Source organism: Ptychodera flava (assembly GCF_041260155.1).
Source record: "Ptychodera flava strain L36383 chromosome 23 unlocalized genomic scaffold, AS_Pfla_20210202 Scaffold_23__1_contigs__length_28996876_pilon, whole genome shotgun sequence".
Taxonomy (NCBI): domain Eukaryota; kingdom Metazoa; phylum Hemichordata; class Enteropneusta; family Ptychoderidae; genus Ptychodera; species Ptychodera flava.
In genome coordinates, this window is record NW_027248277.1 from 11,246,124 (window position 1) to 11,267,982 (window position 21,859).

A 21,859-nucleotide genomic window follows, 5' to 3' on the forward strand; every position below is an offset into this window, starting at 1 on the left:
GCTTTACATATACGTGGTTTCATCACTTATTTCATCGATTATCCGAAAATATGATTTCACATACAGTAAACGGTCAATAGTCCCTGGCACATAAAACACAATTGAATAAACGGTCACTGATATGCCGCTACATGTAAAACGGGACAGTATCATACACAAAGTAAAATTTTACTCACCGATTACTGAGGTAGATTTTTGTCTGCATAAATCCTTTCATTCCTCTAGGCTGCAGTTGTCTACGACGATTCCGTAATCAGGGAGGATTTGTTAAGGTAATATCCAGGAAGCTTAACACGTATTGTGTTTTGTATCGCTTCAGTTTATACAAGTTGTGTATCGCCTAACATAAAGATTCATTCTACCGAACAGTCACACAACAGCACACATACGTCATGCCTCATTTCTAGATTTCAAATCGTCCAGAGAAGACGAGTGTTTGGGTGATACCCGCCGTATACGCCAATCAAAATGCACAGCTGCGAAGATATGGTCATATGTGCACTCTTACTGACATCAATGATTATTCAAATTTTTGCACTGCGACCAAAATTGTCTCCACTGAAAGACCAAGGATACGTGCTTAGACTAGTTTATTTATTCCAGCGACATTGTTCCACTCTCGTTCACGCAGGAGTGATATTTTCTGTGACATTTCCTTTTAGAACACGGGTGACCGAAGTGTTATAAAGGATCATTCGTTGTGCACTGCCATTGGTTAAACACGACTCACGTGACATGTAAAAGAACGTGATGATGCCCTCTTGCGAATGTGATGTTGCCCTCTGCGAACTTGATAATGCCCTCTGCATTTGATATTACATGGATGACGTCATTTTACTTACTGCGCATCCTTTCTGCGCAAAACAATTGTCGTTCGCTTGTTGTACTTTGCAGTCGGCAACTTACGGCTTCGAAACGTCATGCACAGCTGTCACCGGCACAGTTAGACGATACTTTGATGCAAGTAAACAGCAAACGAACGAACATGGCAACCATGAATGCAATTTCTGTGTTCAGCGACTATGCAAGCAACAAATTTGGATACGCCACCGAGGAAATCGGCAAACTTTAGCGGCAACCCTAGACTCGCACTGACAACATTTTACGCTGAGGTCCGGACTCAGAAGGCGAACTGTACTCGAAGAAGTCTTTGTGTTTTTGTTTCTTTGCATGTTTGCTTGTTCGGTGTAATAAAAGTCCCTGATTGCAGGGTGATTCTTATAGTACTCTCTCTCTCTCTCTCTCTCTCTCTCTCTCTCTCTCTCTCTCTCTCTCTCTCTCTCTCTCTCTCTGAAAGCTGTTGTATGACAGTACAGTCTCAGCGACACGAAATGAAGAACGGAAATGACCTGAGTGACACTGGTTGCCCGTTGTATGACCTCTCTCATAACGTTTTTTAGCCATGCGAACAAAAATAACTGTAATATAGCTAGTAAAACTTCCTGGTGCTTTATTATGCAATTTTTTAAAAGGTTAAATACTCTTTCAGTGTGAATAAAACAGTAGTATGTTTTATATCATTGAGCGAAAAAATGTCAATGAAGCTCGGTACGTTTTCTGTGTACTCTACATTAGGCTATTTTTATCTTGTCACTGCTGAGTTTTCTTCTGTGAAAGTTTGTGTGCTCGTACGACCTATCACGCATTTCCATCAGTCTGAGTGCTTATTAGTAAGTATATACTTTATCTAGAGTTCAGTAGATTGTTGAAAGACATGTTAAGGAGTCACAAGAGAGTAAGTACTTCAGGCGGGGTATGTGCATTCAAGTCGATATTTGAAGTTTAATGTAAAATGTCCTGTCCGACGGGCTTTTATCTCGATACAGAGACGATGCCTGCAACTGTGTTGAATATCTTATTGCACCTCCAACAAATTTAAAGCGGCTTCAGTTTAACTTTTCACAGCGTTACATGCAGACGCAATCGAGGATAACACATGTCAATGTGACCTGAGTTGACAGTAGAACAGAAAAAAAGCCGTGCGTGACACTCAGCTACTGCTGCACTTCTTGTTTTAGCACAGAGCTTCGTGACTTCAGAACTTTCACTTGCTTCAACGCCGTTGCAAAAATACACTGACCACCTATATTCTTTATGAATGTAAAATTTAGTTGTAGTTACTTGATATCAAGCTAGAATATTAAGGTTACAAATCTGATAGAAACGTTCACATGTCTATGCCCTATTGCAATGATGTCTCTGTTCTCTTTGGCAAAAAACGCAGTTTTTGTATAATATAGGGAATGCAGAAACACTCTAAAGCGAGTGTCTGTCCATTGGAAAGTTGTGAAACATCAAAATGAATCCTGTGCTTAAGTTTTTTTTAAAGTTCAACCAGATAAACATCGCTATTTCAACCAACAGGCAGTGGCCGTGTCTGAACTCTTTGGTAAGTATTTGTTATTGTTATTATGTAAATTTTGTCATCTGAAGCATTCTGAAAGTCGAAGGAATCTTATTCGACGAACGCAAACCAAGTGGCGTGTTTCTGATCACTGCCCACCCTGTCAAGGAACAGTCAGGATACACATGTCATTATGACGTATACTACTATCTATACACCTTTCTATAGACTGTTCTCTATATTCATCAACTTGTAAAACAACCTGATATGACCAGTGAAACCATTGAACATTGCCTGACCAACGTTGCATCTTAATGTATGTCGTCCAAAGTGACACATTTAAAAACGAAGGCATAATCTCACGTGACCACTAGCGAAGGACTTCTGCATTGATAGAGTTTTTTCCGTGACATTTGCGTGGCTTTCTTGGATATTTCACGCGGGTTTGCGAATTTCTCACTGTTTGAATTGTGTGTTGCAAAGCGGCTACTAAAATATGTTTTCTTTGTCTGGCTATTGTACCTTTCCAAAACCGTAAACACATTGTACTCTAACACAACGAGTGTGAAAACTCCCATGGTAACAAACGAAAAACACGACATCGAAGCTACCAACAAACAGCTCATATCGTGAGCTGGAATGTTTCTGATTTCTTGCACCTGGTTTTATATTGCTATGTGAAAAGTATTTTAAACTATAGAAGATTGAGACTGATCAAATTGAATATCCATATTCATCAAGCTTGATGAATTTACCTTCAAAAAATTGATTGAATTAAAACTGCGTTCTCAATTAATAAATTACAATATGAAACTTTAAGTGTGTATTTCAGATGAAAATTCTAGCAAGGTTTGATAGTCTGTTAAAGGCACAAATGTCTTAAAGGTACTGTGATTTATACAACTACTTTTATTCGTCAATTGAAAGGCACATGGCCTAAGTTTGCTAAAGCGTATCATGGTGAATGTATGCCTGTGTCTTAAGAAACAACTTTAACTTGCTTGCAAACTTTAGGCAGTATAACGAAATGCATCTTTTGTCCCATGGTCGAGTGAACGTGTCTGACACTCGTGACACAGCATCTATTTGACTGGTATGCATATTACATTGTTGAAAGACTGCTGAAAAAACGAAAGAATCGTCTTTGATAAGCATGTGGCGCTTCTTTGTGTGCCCCTCGTCATGCAGCAATTATAATGAGGACTTTTTTGGTGTTTGTGTACTATAACTGTTTATAGATAAGACATCGAGATTGTTTGTTATACTTCAACCACCCCAAATATGACCCTTATTTTTTTATTTTACCTTATTATACATACATACAATCAAAGTTATATTGTATTTTACGAATATGTCTTACGGGTATACATGTATTACCATATCTCGGCACATTTAGGTTTACTTGTTGGTACAGGCTACTGCTCAGTATGTGAATCAGCATAGTACATGGTGACCTCCGAACCATGACCCTCCTCGCACTAATGACGTCATGTCGGGATTTCCCCTACGTAGATGTGTAAAATATATTGTTCACCTTGATTCTTTTTTTTCTGGGAGAGACACATGTTTACTGGTCATATTGAAAGTCACCGATAGCCACTCATCTCTCTTTACATTGCAATCTTGACGACTCACCATTCCCTAAAGGAAAAGCCACCACTATGTAGGGGTTTCTTTATGTATACGATACTTTGATAGTTATGGTACTGTTACTAGGGGAAAAAACATTGCAATGCGATCGTTTGAAAAACATAATGTCGACATACGCCTCTTGAATGAACAGTATAAAATTTGGCACATAACTTTTACTACATGCTATCGCACTTTGTCGATACGAAACGACAAATAATTAATAATTCCTTTGGCATACTTCGCGGTGACAGCAGGTACCTTTACTAGGTCGGTTTCAGGTCTGCCTGTGTCGATCTGCACAGGAGGCGAACCAAGACTGACCTTTAGGCCATTCGTGCGTGTTGCTGGATTTTCAAAGCGAAGGAGCGCCCTTTGCAATCCGATCTGCCTGTTGTTTGCCAAACACATGAAATTCTTTATTATATAAAACGTTTGGTTTTGAGCTGAAAATAGATATGAACAAATTGCAAGGACATATCACTTTAATTCAACACTGTGACAACGTTGTGAGCATAGATTAGTCTTACCACAGTGTAGCTACAGTCCCCCTCGAACTTTTGTCCCTGCGATTTATGACATTGAAATAAAAATAATAAATGCCACTTCTTTTCGACTGGATCAGACAAAAAGCTTTCTATACTATCAGTTGAGCAAATATAAAATTCGCAATTTCATCAGTTGAAAAGGTCTTTAAAATGACCTTTGGACATTAACTCTGGCAGATGTTCGGCTGATGGAAATGGATAATGATAGCGATTTACGGCTACTTTACGAAGCAGGGTCGTTCTCTCTTCAATGTATTTCTTCTCATAAATATACTGTTTAGGTATTCAGGCCAAATTGGAATATAAAATAAATAGATATTGAGCTAGAATATTACCAACCAAGAAGCTGACCACAGAGACATTTCACTCTGTCCTACTTTAATAAATATCAAAGTAACCCGAATACGTTCTATTTTTTATGTTGAGCTCATCATAGGCGAATAGCCAACAGGGCGCAATGATTTGCAATTGGCTGCAATTTTGCTATTTTATTAGTATGCATTTCAATAAAACAAGCGAGAGTGAGGATGTGCCTCATTCGGCAAGACACAGACAAATATAGACAGACTGGAAACGCGGCATGCCTTTTGTTCCATGGTCGTCTCGGTAGACTATTGGCTTTTCATATTAAAATGAGCTTCAAAGGTGTTGAACTTTTTGGAGGCTTTGTTTGTGTTTGATATTTGAACGAAATTATGCGAAAAATACGACGAGATGGCATCGTAGTGCCAGTCGCGTAGCAACCATAGTTACTTTGTGAGCTCTCAGGCCAGAAACACTGCTTCACGCCAATAAAAACATAACACGCCAGCAGTTTCATAAACATGTCCTTCCTTGACGCACGTGTAAAAACGTATGACTGACCGTAAACCATTGAGTAAAACCAGACAGTATCGATAAAAGGCTTTCAAATTTGGTTTAAACACACTCATTATATATTCATAAAATATGAGAGGAATATTTAACACGGTAAAAGTCACTTTCCTTAAGCTCAAAACACTCCCGTTTTCGCCAGCACGTAAATTCCGCTCAGCACCACACGACAACAACTACACAAACTTTGCCGAACATACTTTCGCTTAGCAATTGGCCAAAATCCGAAAAATTACCGAAGGTGCATGGTCGACACTCTTCGGAAAAGAGAGGCGAGAGCAACCTGAGGCGAGGCGAACATGGATGGGTTACGTAATCGCTTCACGCCTTAAACAATACCCGTTGCGAGTCTGTCCATGTTTTTCTGTGGGCAAGATAACCAATAACTCGGGCCATTTTGTAAATGATTGGCAGTATAAGGCAGCTCTCTGTCTGACCCACTGTGGTGTGACTGTGTCTGATCTGTGTCTTACATTGCATCGGTTATGACTGTCAAACGAAATAGGTCACGTGACGCATGGTGAAAAACGAAAGAACCACCTTCAATGAGCGTACGGCGCCGTTACTCTGAATGGCCCGGCCTCGTATGTATGTGATGACGACGAAGTAGCTGATTAGTATTCCAATAGGCAGCTATACATGATTGAATGAACTAGGATTGTACGTGTATAAACGGAGGAAAAAAATGCGAAGTTGTATCGAAAGGCATTTCATAATTAACCAACGTTTTTGTGTTAGGCTGCATTCAAAAACACTCTGGGGGATATTTTACTGAGAGGGACTTGAAAAACATTACAACATGGCAATTGGAACTGAAACAAGTGACATTGCAAAGAGGGGGCCTTGAAGATTTATTGAATATCAAAATTCGTTTAAATGCATCCTGGCATTTTCATTCCATTCCATTTTAATTTTAATGGCGCCCTTCGGGCATAAATTGTAGGATATAATTTATTGATGGTCCGTACAAGCAGCCAAATTGAGGCAGAATCAGTTCCACGTCCCACGAATCAGGTTTTTTTTAAAAAGTATCCCTTTATCGTGTTTTCACCTAGATGATCATAAAACTCCCCCTTTTCTGGGCGGATACCCTTATTCCATGTGAGTGTAACAATTGGGAGGTGCTGGAACTCGGGATTAAGACAACACAACATTTGCGGTTTCAACAAACCATATTGATTCGTTGACATCGGTTCAATTTCTAGTGGAGGCCGTAAGCAACACGGGTAGTATTTTAAGAGTCAAGGAAGTCTGCCGTAGATGTGACGCGAACAGATAAGGTATTAAATGTTTAACACACAATTAAGTTGTTTTCTAACTTGCAAACACAACAAAGAAAAGGATATAATGAATGTCACCGTACGCTCTCTGATGGCACTTTTGTGATTTTGGCTTAGGGGATACTGTCTCCGTTTATTGAACTGAAAGAGTACTGACCTCGTGATCAGATATCTCGTTTCGGAATATGGGCACTGGCGGCGCTGTGTATTATACAATCACCATTTAACGATGAGAGGGTGAAACATTTCAACTACTCACAACCACTGTCCGCAGTGCTAATTGTATTGATATTTGAAACACATAATAAGAGAACTGAGGGCTGCCTCCTCGAATGGCAAATTGTTTAATGATTCGATGACAAGGTTGATCTGAAATATTTTCGACACCTCCCATCAGAGTATTGTGGAATACAACTTTCAAGTTGACCGACAAGAATATCCACGACAGAATGCAGTCGATCATGATTGTGTCCACGTACTTCCCATAACAATCTATGATGTATCAGTGACATCTTCAAAACGTTTCCGTACTTACTTCCCTTTGCCGTTCTATCTGTCTCTGTCTCTCCGTCTTTCTGAATCGAGTGGGTTAATCACTACTCTCTATGAATAAAGTCAATTAACCGTTGAATAGCATCACCATTTAAACGGGTTCGACATATTCAGTTATTCCTATATATATTTCTCTGTCCATTTTTCACAACGCCTTCCAAGATTTCACACACAATTTTCCAAATGTTCAGCATGAGAACTTTCACGCAAACTTCATTCATTTCATTTTCATGTGGTGTAAATGGTTTGGATTATCGCAAAGGGAACAATTAGTCCGTGGGCTGGAGGAGCCTAGCGTGCACACCCCCCCCCCCACATATTCCTACTTCTTTGGTATTTTTTTGTTCTTTAGGAACTGCTGAACAAGAAAAAAGATGTTAACATTGGATATTTTGGGATGCACTACCTATCTGAGCTGGTTTTTGATTTGCATGTACCGCAAAAATGGCGAAAAATGGGTAGGGGTAGGGGTACTATATCCTTCCCTACATTGAGTAAACTAGCATGAAATAGCACAAACTATACATTTTTGGAAAGCTGAGATTCTGCTCTTTATAAGAAATACCTACTTTAGCAAAATTAATTGTGTACATAGAATAGGACGACTTTAAAATGATTTTTTTTGACAATTTTGAAATTTTTTACCCAAAATACCATGTAACAATTGTGATTTACTTGTTATTAAGCAAAATTTTGACAGCTTTTTGTGTTTGAATTATTTATTCCCACATATTAACAAGAAAAAAAGTGTTAACATTAGATATTTAACTATACACTACTTCTCTTGAGTCAATTTTGAATTGCGTGTATCTGTATGGGGTGTGCAAAAGCTAGGGGTAGGGGTACAACATTCTTTCCTTGATGAAGTAAACTGGCTTGAAATGCCATATACCTTATAGTTTTAGAAAGCTTAGATACTGGTCTTTCTAAAATGCATAAAGTTTTAGTGAAAAGATATGACGTCATAGAATTGGATAACTTTAAATCGATTTTTTCTGGTAATTCAGTATTTTTAACGGGAAGAAAATACGATAACTATTGTTTCCTCCTTATGAAGCAAATCAAACACATTTATGGATGTTATTTACTAATTGCAATGTGCTGAAGAAGAAAATAAATGTCAAAATTGGGTATTTACCATGCATTATCGTCTCTAGTCACCAAAATAGCAAGTTTTGCTACATTGGTATATCGTGAATGGGCATTTTATTGTTATGCAATGAACTAATGCACAGCCTTAAAAAGAAGACTCGAAAACGTGCACACATAGTCACATTGCCATTTTCTCCTTCAAGTAAATAGATTATTGACGACAGTCTATTGTTATAATTTAACTTTTATATATTTTTCTATAAAATAATTTTGTTTAAGGCGTATTTGAAAATTGTCTATGCCTTCTTGTCTTACTTTATATACAGCAAACTTACTAACAATCTATTAGGCCGAGGCTAGAGGGGGCGTCTACGTGCACCTCCCCCGTCACCCCACAGGATAACAAACCTGTAATTTTCAGAAGCCTTGGGATCCCTAGAATAAGAATGGGATTTTAACAGACAAAATATAGGGACTCAATAGCTGTTACGGTCATGTTTTGAAGGGTACCACAAAATCATGATTTTGTGACCCACGTGGATTTTTGTCAAACCTGTCTTCTTGTACGTGATCTGCTGAGCTTTCTGTTTAACATGACCTAGGTTATGGTGTATCATTAGAAAGGTGATTTATTCTTCTTGAAAATGGTATATAGCAATATGCAATATCTTCTATAGTTTTCATGAAATAGGGCCATAATTTACCCCATACCCCAAAGTTTTATGTCACAAATTACTGTCAAAAGTAATCTAAATTCCACCAATTATTTACCTATACAAAATACAAAAGGCAATACTGTGTATTACCTTTGTATTATTTGCTACAAGTACATGCTAGAAACTTGGAATAAACTTTTAACAGAAAAAATATTTGGATCCTGTAGCTGTAACAGTCATATTTTGAAGGGTACCGAAAAATCACAGTATTACTGACTTGCATTCGTTTTTGTTAAACCTGTCTTCTTGTAAGTCTTCTGCTGAGCTTATTTTGAACATAACGAGGCCAATGGGGTACCATTAGAAAGTTAATTTACTCTCCTTTAAAATGATATGTTGCAATATGCAATATCTTCTATAGTTTTCATGAAATAAGATCAAAACTTACCCCATACTCCAACGTTTTATGTCGCAAATTACCATCAAAACTAATCTCAAATTCTACCAATTATTTTCCTAGACACATTACAAAAGGCAGTTCTTTGTATAAAATATATTTTATTTGGTACAGGGACATATCAAAAATATGAGTTAGACTTTATAGAGACAAAATATTGGTATTGAATGACTGTTACTGGCATGTTTTGAAGGGTACTGTGAAGTCAGAGTATTACCGACTCGCATATGTTTTTGTTAAATGAGTCGTCTTGTAAGTCTGCTGAGCTTACTTTTTACCATAGCCTAGCTTATGGGCTGCCAATTTATTTGGCTTTAAAATGACATATTGTAATATGCAATATCTTCTATAGTTTTCATGAAATAGGACCAAACCTTACCCCATACCCCAAAGTTTTATGTCACAAATTACTGTCAAAACTAATCTTAAATTCTACCAATTGTTTACATAGACATTATACAAAGGGCAATGCTTTGTATCAAATTTGTTTCATTTGATACAGGTAAATGTTAGTAACTTGAAATAAACTTTTAACAGAAAAATATCCAGATGCTCTAGCTGTAACAGTCATATTTTGAATGGTACTGCAAAATCACAGTACTGCCAACTCGCATACATTTTTGTTAAACCTGTCTTCTTGTAAGTCTTCTACTGAGCTTACTTTTTGACATAATATAACAAGTTGGGCATCATTAGAAAGGTAATTTACTGTTCTTTAAATAATATATTGCAATATGCAATATCTTTTATAGTTTTCATGAAATAGGACCACAACTTACACCATACCCCAAAGTTTTATATTCCAAATTACCGTCAAAACTAATCTCAAATTCTGACAACAATTGACCGGGCCATAATATAAAGGGCAATGATTTGTATTAAATTTAGTAAATTTGCTTTAGGTTCATGTTAGAAACTTGAAACAAACTTTTAACAGAAAAAAATACTGTGATGCTGTAGCTGTAACAGTCATATTTTGAAGGCTACCACAAACTCACAGTATTGCCAACTCGCATACGTTTGGTTAAACCTGTCTTATTATAAGTCATCTGCTGAGCCTATTTTTTAACATAACCCGGCCATTGAGGTATCGTTAGAAAGGTAATTTTTTCTTCTTTGATATGACATATTGTAATATATAATATCTTCTTAAGTATTCAGAAAATAAGACCAAAACTTACCCAACACCCCTAAGTTTATATTGCAAATTACTATCACTACTAATCTCAAATTCTACCAAACTTTTACCTAGACATACTACAAAAGGCAATGATTTGTATGAAATCTGTTTTATTTGCTACAGAGACATGTTACAAATATTAGATAGACTTTTAACAGACAAAATATTCGGAATGAATGGTTGTTGCTGTCATGTTTTAAGGGTACTGTAAAGTCTCAGTCTTGCCCACTCGTATGTGTTTTTGTTAAATGTGTCATCTTGTAAGTCATCTGCTAAGCTTACTTTTTACTCTAACCTATCTTATAGGCTATCGTTGGAAAGAAAATTTATTTTGCCTTAAAGTGACATATTGTAATATGAAATATCTTTAATAGTTTTCATGAAATAGGACCAGACTTACCCAATATCCCAAATTCGCAAACTGCAAAGTTTTCGAACAGATGTAGTTTGCAAATAAAACTAAGGGCTGGGTAAGTTTTTTTTCCATTTCATTACAACTTCAGATGATAATGCACTTTATCATATGCTAAAATAAAGAGTGATAAAAGCTTTGTAATGATACTCTATAATCTGCGTTACGGATAAATAAAGGTTGGCAGATAAATTTCATGGAAACTTGTTTAATAAAATTTCACGGGTTTCAGCAACATATATCCTGCTATCCTTCAAACTATGATGCTAAAAGCTATTAAATCACAATAATTATCCTGTTAATGGTATCTTTCATTGTTGGAAATGTCTCTGAAACAAATAAAATGGGTTTCATACAAAGTTTGTCTTTTTTATAGAATTTATCGAAATTAAATGCTAGTTTTGACAGTAATATACAACATAAAACTTTGGGGTATGGGGTAAGGTTTGGTCCTATTTCATGAAAACTATAGAAGATATCGCATATTACAATATGTCATTTTAAAGCCAAATAAATTTTCTTTCCAATGGCAGCCAATATCTAGGCTACGGTAAAAAGTAAGCTCAGCAGAAAACTTACAAGACGACACATTTAACAAAAAAATGTGCGAGTCGGTAATACTCTGACTTTACGGTACCCTTCAAAACATGCCAGTAACAGTCATTCAATACCAATATTTTGACTCTATAAAGTCTAACTCATATTTTTGACATGTCCTCTGTACCAAATAAAATATATTTTATACAAAGAATTGCCTTTTGTAATGTGTCTAGGAAAATAATTGGTAGAATTTGAGATTAGTTTGATGGTAATTTGCGACATAAAACGTTGGAGTATGGGGTAAGTTTTGATCTTATTTCATGAAAACTATAGAAGATATTGCATATTGCAACATATCATTTTAAAGGAGAGTAAATTAACTTTCTAATGGTACCCATTGGCCACGTTATGTTCAAAATAAGCTCAGCAGAAGATTTACAAGAAGACAGGTTTAACAAAAACGAATGCGAGTCAGTAATACTGTGATTTTTCGGGACCCTTCAAAATATGGCTGTTACAGCTACAGGATCCAAATATTTTTTCTGGTAAAAGTTTATTCCAAGTTTCTAACATGTACGTGTAGCAAATTACACAAAGTTAATACAGAGTATTGCCTTTTGTATTATGTATAGGTAAATAATTGGTGGAATTTAGATTAGTTTTGACAGTAACTTGTGACATAAAACTTTGGGGTATGGGGTAAACTATGGCCCTATTTCATGAAAACTATAAAAGATATTGCATATTGCTATATACCATTTTCAAGAGGAATAAATCACCTTTCTAATGATACACCATAACCTAGGTCATATTAAATAGAAAGCTCAGCAGATAACGTACAAGAAGACAGGTTTGACAAAAATCCACGTGGGTCACAAAATCATGATTTTATGGTACCCTTCAAAACATGACCGTAAAAGCTATTGAGTCCCTATATTTTGTCTGTTAAAATCCCATTTCTTATTCTAGGGATCCCAAGGCTTCTGAAAATTACAAGTTTGTTATCCTGTGGGGTTAGGGGGGGGGAGGTGGACGTAGACGCCCCCTCTAGCCTCGGCCTAACAGATTGTTAGTAATGCCTGCTGTATATAAAGTAAGACGAGGAGGCATAGACAATTTTCCAAATACGCCTTAACAAAATTATTTTATCGAAAAATATTAAAAATTAAATCATAACAATAGACAGTCGTCAATAATCTTTTTACTTGAAGGAGAAAATGGCAATGTGACTATGTGTGCACGTTTTCGAGTCTTCTTTTTAAGGCTGTGCATTAGTTCATTGCATAACAATAAAATGCCCATTCACGATATACCAATGTAGCAAAACTTGCTATTTTAGTGACTAGAGACAATAATGCATGGTAAATACCCAATTTTGACATTTATTTTCTTCTTCAGCACATTGCAATTAGTAAATAACATCCATAAATGTCTTTGATTTGCTTCATAAGGAGGAAACAATAGTTATCGTATTTTCTTCCCGTTAAAAATACTGAATTACCAGAAAAATCGATTTAAAGTTATCCAATTCTATGACGTCATATTTTTTCACTAAAACTTTATGCATTTTAGAAAGACCAGTATCTAAGCTTTCTAAAACTATACGGTATATGGCATTTCAAGCAGTTTACTTCATCAAGGAAAGAATGTTGTACCCCTACCCCTAGCTTTTGCACACCCCATACAGATACACGCAATTCAAAATTGACTCAAGAGAAGTAGTGTATAGTTAAATATCTAATGTTAACACTTTTTTTCTTGTTTAGTAGGTGGGAATAAATAATTCAAACACAAAAATGCTGTCAAAATTTTGCTTAATAACAAGTAAATCACAATTGTTACATGGTATTTTGGGTAAAAAATTTCAAAATTGTCAAAAAAATCATTTTAAAGTCGTCCTATTCTATGTACACAATTAATTTTGCTAAAGTAGGTATTTCTCATAAAGAGCAGAATCTCAGCTTTCCAAAAATGTATAGTTTGTGCTATTTCATGCTAGTTTACTCAATGTAGGGGAAAATATAGTACCCCTTACCCCTACCCATTTTTCGCCATTTTTTGCGGTACATGCAAATCAAAAACCAGCCCAGATAGGTAGTGCATCCCAAAATATCCATATTAACATCCTTTTTCTTGTTCACCAGGTCCTAAAGAACAAAAAATACCCAAGAAGTAGGGATGTGGGGGGGGGGGGGGTGCACGATGGGCCCCTCCAGCCCACGGACTAAATCAGTTTATGCAGTTTTCATTCCGCAGTTTATTTTTCACGCTTGACCACTTGTAGGACCCCCGTCGATACTTCTCAACGGCTATTATATTAGTGGCAATAAATGGTGGGAGACACTTTCTACTTGGCATTGAATTCATTTTGTCGTTCAGTTTGTACAGTGGCATTACTGCGTTATTGCTCCTCATCGCTCTTTGAGCCACGTGTGACCACGACTTATCATGGAGTTTGATTTTGAGAGAGAGAGAGAGAGAGAGAGAGAGAGAGAGAGAGAGAGAGAGAGAGAGAGAGAGAGAGAGAGAGAGAGAGAGAGAGAGAGAGAGAGAGAGAGAAGAGCAACGATAAATAATAGAGTTTTGAAAGAGGTATTTCTTTTACAATCCTCATCGTCTTATCACTAAGTGTATCTTCAGATACATTCACTGTCGATTGAAACATATTCGCCATATTATCATCAGAAATGCAGATCTAATGACATGGTCTCATACATTGTACTTTATTTCACGTAGAATCACAGTCACTGTATATTACCAATACGTCCAAATAGGGATTGTAAATTACCATGTCTTTGCATGTCGAGACAGTTGCATCAGTCGGGTAAGAGCGCCGCCACTGCTCAGAATTAGTGTAGTTCCCCGACCCATTTCCACCGCTGCCGCTGCGCTTTTAACGAAAATAGGGTCATTTATGGGCTATTGTAAGCATGGCTGTCAGTGGTCAATAGTACGAGTGCAGTGATTGCGTTGAATTTATTTCGACCTTGCAGCTACCTTCGAATTTAGATTTCGTATGCCCATGAAGTCATTTTACCTCCATAGTTTCCCGAACCAAACATCCTATGTCGACAATGAATTAAAAACGAAAAATCGTTTATTTTTGAGTCATTGCAGTACATGTCAAAGTTCACCATGGTCACCAGGTCAAGTCTGAGATAAAAATATAAACGATAATCGTCCTTTCAACACTAAATGCCATCATAGAAAAACAGAGTCGGAGACTTAAAAGTGAATCCTTGCAAACAACTTCAACGTTCGATGTTTCGTCATTAAATTTCCACTTTCAACCATTCTCTTACCAAACAAACGATAAAAATCGGGGGTCACTATTCAAAGTTTGGAACTAGCGAACAAATTACCCGACATTTTGCAATATTTGAAATTCAAAATGGCCACCGTTCCTGTGTTAACTATGTTGGGGATTACATTTTTTATTTTCTAAAACCTGAGCCGGTGAAAGTTTTTCTATCTCCAAGAGCTTTAAAGGGACCAAGTCGGCCATTTTCGTGAATTTTGTTTGATACGAGAAACTATTTAAATTGTTTGACATGCTGAAAGATACTGAAAGAATGGGTTACCAGGCATATATTCCATCCCGGTTTTAGACACGATACATGAAACCATCGCGAGAAAGAATAAATGTCCATCACCATTAACTCGGATTCGCCTGCTATGAATGACATGCCGTTAGCTGAAGTTGCATTTTGACTGTCAGCTTTGCATGCAGAACATGACAACCAATCCTGTTCTTTGATATACCGTTTTTGTTGCAAATAGAACATTTTTCGAGAGGGCATTTCAAATGTATAGAAGCTGCAACAATCGCAGAGCCGTTCGCCGATGACAGTACCTATTAATTCACAGTCTCTCTCACTGTGACCTGTTGCCTTATTCCGGTTCCTTGACCCATTTCCATTTCTGGCTGCGTTGCTAACGAATATTGGGTCCGGTATGGAATAATATTTCCGTCTGAATTTTGACTGTATATTAATGAGCACGAAATTGTATTCCTCTCGTTTCTACCTCCATGTACACTTGCCTACGGACTTAGAAATATCAAAACGGAGTAAAATGAAAGAATAAACTTCAGCAGACTGTCACGCTAGTGTTGAGGTGATTGCGAGATTGAAGTATTATACTATGCGGACTGACACGTACGCTGTGGAGTGAAAGCCAGTACTGCATGTTGTGTATGTCCGGTCCTCTGGTCATGACTACGTGAACACACCGTACGATAGTATTTCAATACGGCGAGACAAACTTATATTTTTTCACGTCCAAACGAAACAACGGTGAGACAAAGAACTTCGTCCATACAAAAATATTCTGCAGTTTTTACTAAGCTCTGTATGGCAGGACTGTGCGTTTACCGGCTGTAGGCCTCCTGCAGGTATAACGGTGCATGTCTGGGGGAATCAGTCTTGTGGTTTCAGCTGTACCGCCGGACACAAAATTGTACAGATAAATCTTCAAACACTATACTCGTGTTCTTGGCATTAATTTTACCGTATTCACAGCAATTATTGATAGAGGATGATTTCCTATAGGCGGTTGTTTGTGTTTGTTTAGCGGTCTTTGACTTCGGGTAAACCACTATCAGTCAGCGCCGCAAACGCTGCAGCGGTGAAAGTGAAAAGTGACCGGTAGACATGGGCGACAGCTGCCATGTCAAGTTGCCGTCATTGCCATCCATGTACTCACTTGTGGTTCGAAGTGCCGTTCAACTGTAACAAATAATTACATGAGGCACAGAGATATCCCCGTTCAATAACATTCGCACAGATTTTGTGTGTCACGATGTAACCAGCTATGGTGAGCAGTATCGATCGATAGCACTCGACGATGTCACGATTTCAACGATGTTCAGTTGCACCTCCAGGTGTGATGTTTCAAAGTTCACAACAGATCATCAGGATCATGTATTTTTTAAAAAAAATACTGAATTGCAGAAAGAACATCCCTAAATAAAACTCTACGAAGATGTAATTTGCTCACTAGAAATGAAGAGAAAATGTACTACAGTACCTCTGTAACTGTTTCACTATCATCAAATAAGAATCTACTAGCTGACAGTATAGGCATTTCAGTCACGATCGCCATAGTAGCGGACGTCAAGTGTGCCCAGACTCTGAGGGAGAGCTGAACTCAATCGCACGCAAACACAATGAACACACCTCCGTATATGATATTCCAAGATGGTGTCATTTGTACAAATAAGTACCGTCGAAAACCGTACATAAAGTAAAAGTTATCCAATGTAAGGAACTGAGAGAGAGAGAGAGAGAGAGAGAGAGAGAGAGAGAGAGAGAGAGAGAGAGAGAGAGAGAGAGAAGAGAGAGAGAGAGAGAGAGAGAGAGAGAGAGAGGAGAGAGAGAGCATGCCTGCAGACAGACAGACAGACAGACAGACAGACAGACAGAGAGGGAAGCAAGGGAAGCGAATGTGTGCATGTTTGTGAAAGAATCTACCGACAGACAGACAGATAAACGTGTTCAGAGTCAACTATGCGATCAGTAACAGTCATTCAATACCAATATTTTGACTCTATAAAGTCTAACTCATATTTTTGACATGTCCTCGTACCAAATAAAATATATTTTATACAAAGAACTGCCTTTTGTAATGTGTCTAGGAAAATAATTGGTAGAATTTGAGATTAGTTTTGATGGTAATTTGCGACATAAAACGTTGGAGTATGGGGTAAGTTTTGATCTTATTTCATGAAAACTATAGAAGATATTGCATATTGCAACATATCATTTTAAAGGAGAGTAAATTAACTTTCTAATGGTACCCCATTGGCCGCGTTATGTTCAAAATAAGCTCAGCAGAAGATTTACAAGAAGACAGGTTTAACAAAACGAATGCGAGTCAGTAATACTGTGATTTTTCGGGACCCTTCAAAATATGGCTGTTACAGCTACAGGATCCAAATATTTTTTCTGGTAAAAGTTTATTCAAGTTTCTAACATGTACGTGTAGCAAATTACACAAAGTTAATACAGAGTATTGCCTTTTGTATTTTGTATAGGTAAATAATTGGTGGAATTTAGATTAGTTTTGACAGTAACTTGTGACATAAAACTTGGGGTATGGGGTAAATTATGGCCCTATTTCGTGAAAACTATAGAAGATATTGCATATTGCTATATACCATTTTCAAGAGGAATAAATCACCTTTCTAATGATACACCATAACCTAGGTCATATTAAATAGAAAGCTCAGCAGATAACGTACAAGAAGACAGGTTTGACAAAAATCCACGTGGGTCACAAAATCATGATTTTATGGTACCCTTCAAAACATGACCGTAAAAGCTATTGAGTCCCTATATTTTGTCTGTTAAAATCCCATTTCTTATTCTAGGGATCCCAAGGCTTCTGAAAATTACAAGTTTGTTATCCTGTGGGGTTAGGGGGGGGGAGGTGGACGTAGACGCCCCTCTAGCCTCGGCCTAACAGATTGTTAGTAATGCCTGCTGTATATAAAGTAAGACGAGGAGGCATAGACAATTTTCCAAATACGCCTTAACAAAATTATTTTATCGAAAAATAGTTAAAAATTAAATCATAACAATAGACTGTCGTCAATAATCTTTTTACTTGAAGGAGAAAATGGCAATGTGACTATGTGTGCACGTTTTCGAGTCTTCTTTTTAAGGCTGTGCATTAGTTCATTGCATAACAATAAAATGCCCATTCACGATATACCAATGTAGCAAAACTTGCTATTTTAGTGACTAGAGACAATAATGCATGGTAAATACCCAATTTTGACATTTATTTTCTTCTTCAGCACATTGCAATTAGTAAATAACATCCATAAATGTTTTTGATTTCCTTCATAAGGAGGAAACAATAGTTATCGTATTTTCTTCCCGTTAAAAATACTGAATTACCAGAAAAAAATCGATTTAAAGTTATCCAATTCTATGACGTCATATCTTTTCACTAAAACTTTATGCATTTTAGAAAGACCAGTATCTAAGCTTTCTAAAATTATACGGTATATGGCATTTCAAGCCAGTTTACTTCATCAAGGAAAGAATGTTGTACCCCTACCCCTAGCTTTTGCACACCCCATACAGATACACGCAATTCAAAATTGACTCAAGAGAAGTAGTGTATAGTTAAATATCTAATGTTAACACTTTTTTTCTTGTTTAGTAGGTGGGAATAAATAATTCAAACACAAAAATCTGTCAAAATTTTGCTTAATAACAAGTAAATCACAATTGTTACATGGTATTTTGGGTAAAAAATTTCAAAATTGTCAAAAAAATCATTTTAAAGTCGTCCTATTCTATGTACACAAATTAATTTTGCTAAAGTAGGTATTTCTCATAAAGAGCAGAATCTCAGCTTTCCAAAAATGTATAGTTTGTGCTATTTCATGCTAGTTTACTCAATGTAGGGGAAAATATAGTACCCCTTACCCCTACCCATTTTTCGCCATTTTTTGCGGTACATGCAAATCAAAAACCAGCCCAGATAGGTAGTGCATCCCAAAATATCCATATTAACATCCTTTTTCTTGTTCACCAGGTCCTAAAGAACAAAAATACCCAAGAAGTAGGGATGTGGGGGGGGGGGGTGCACGATGGGCCCCTCCAGCCCACGGACTAAATCAGTTTATGCAGTTTTCATTCCGCAGTTTATTTTTCACGCTTGACCACTTGTAAGACCCCGGACAATACTTCTCAACGGCTATCATATTAGTGGCAATAAATGGTGGGAGACACTTTCTACTTGGCATTGAATTCATTTTGTCGTTCAGTTTATACGGTGGCATCCATATTGCGTTACTGCTCCTCATCGCTCTTTGTGCCACGTGTGACCACGACTTATCATGGAGTTTGATTTTGATTTTGATTTTGAGAGAGAGAGAGAGAGAGAGAGAGAGAGAGAGAGAGAGAGAGAGAGAGAGAGAGAGAGAGGGAGGGAGAGAAGAGCAACGATAAATACTAGAGTTTTGAAAGAGGTATTTCTTTTACAATCCTCATCGTCATATCACTGAGTGTATCTCCAGATACATTCACTGTCGATTGAAACATATTCGCCATATTGTCATCAGAAATTCAGATCTAATGACATGGTCTCATACATTGTACTTTATTTCACGTAGAATCACAGTCACTGTATATTACCAATACGTCCAAATAGGGATTGTAAATTACCATGTCTTTGCATGTCGAGACAGTTGCATCAGTCGGGTAAGAGCGCCGCCACTGCTCAGAATTAGTCTAGTTCGCCGACCCATTTCCACCGCTGCCGCTGCGCTGTTAACGAAAATAGGGTCATGTATGGGCTATTGTAAGCATGGCTGTCATTTGTCAATAGTACGAGTGCAGTGATTGCGTTGAATTTATTTCGACCTTGCAGCTACCTTCGAATTTAGATTTCGTATGCCCATGGAGTCATTTTACCTCCATAGTTTCCCGAACCAAACATCCTATGTCGACAATGAATTAAAAACGAAAAATCGTTTATTTTTGAGTCATTGCAGTACATGTCAAAGTTCACCATGGTCACAGGTCACGTCTGAGAAAAAAATATTAACGATAATCGTCCTCTCAACACTAAATGCCATCATAGAAGAACAGAGTCGGAGACTTAAAAATGAATCTTTGCAAACAACTTCAACGTTCGATGTTTCGTCATCAAATTTCCACTTTCAACCATTCTCTTACCAAACAAACGATAAAAATCGGGGGTCACTATTCAAAGTTTGGAACTAGCGAACAAATTACCCGACATTTTGCAATATTTGAAATTCAAAATGGCCACCATTCCTGTGTTAACTATATGGGGGATTACCTTTTTTATTTTCTAAAACCTGAGCCGGTGAAAGTTTTTCTATCTCCAAGAGCTTTAAAGGGACCAAGTCGGCCATTTTCGTGAATTTTGTTTGATACGAGAAACTATTTAAATTGTTTGACATGCTGAAAGATACTGAAAGAATGGGTTACCAGGCATATATTCCATCCCGGTTTTAGACACGATACATGAAACCATCGCGAGAAAGAATAAATGTCCATCACCATTAACTCGGATTCGCCTGCTATGAATGACATGCCGTTAGCTGAAGTTGCATTTTGACTGTCAGCTTTGCATGCAGAACATGACAATCAATCCTGTTCTTTGATATACCGTTCTTTGTTGCAAATAGAACATTTTTCGAGAGGGCATTTCAAATGTATTGAAGCTGCAACAATCGCAGAGCCGTTCGCCGATGATAGTACCTATTAATTCACAGTCTCTCTCACTGTGACCTGTTGCCTTATTCTCGTTCCTTGACCCATTTCCATTTCTGGCTGCGTTGCTAACGAATATTGGGTCCAGTATGGAATAATATTTCAGTCTGATTTTGACTGTATATTTATGAGCACGAAATTGTTTTCCTCTCGTTTCTATCGCCATGTAGACTTGCCTACGGACTTAGAAATATCAAAACGGAGTAAAATGAAAGAATAATTAACTTCAGCAGACTGTCACGCTAGTGTTGAGGTGATCGCGAGATCGAAGTAATATACTATGCGGACTGACACGTATGCTGTGTAGTGAACGCCAGTACTGCATGTTGTGTATGCCCGGTCCTCTGGTCATGACTACGTGAATACACCGTACGATAGTATTTCAATACGGCGAGACAAACTTATATTTTTTCACGTCCAAACGAAACAACGGTGAGACAAAGAACTTCGTCCATACAAAAATATTCTGCAGTTTTTACTAAGCTCTGTATGGCAGGACTGTGCGTTTACCGGCTGTAGGCCTCCTGCAGGTATAAGGGTGCATGTCTGGGGGAATCAGTCTTGTGGTTTCAGCTGTACCGCCGGACACAAAATTGTACAGATAAAGCTTCAAACACTATACTCGTGTTCTTGGCATTAATTTTACCGTATTCACAGCAATTATTGATAGAGGCTGATTTCCTATAGGCGGTTGTTTGTGTTTGTTTAGCGGTCTTTGACTTCGGGTAAACCACTATCAGTCAGCGCCGCAAACGCTGCACCGGTGAAAGTGAAAAGTGACCGGTAGACATGGGCGACAGCTGCCATCAAGTTGCCGTCATTGCCATCCATGTACTCACTTGTGGTTCGAAGTGCCGTTCAACTGTAACAAATAATTACATGAGGCACAGAGATATCCCCGTTCAATAACATTCGCACAGATTTTGTGTGTCGCGATGTAACCAGCTATGGTGAGCAGTATCGATCGATAGCACTCGACGATGTCACGATTTCAACGATGTTCAGTTGCACCTCCAGGTGTGATGTTTCAAAGTTCAAC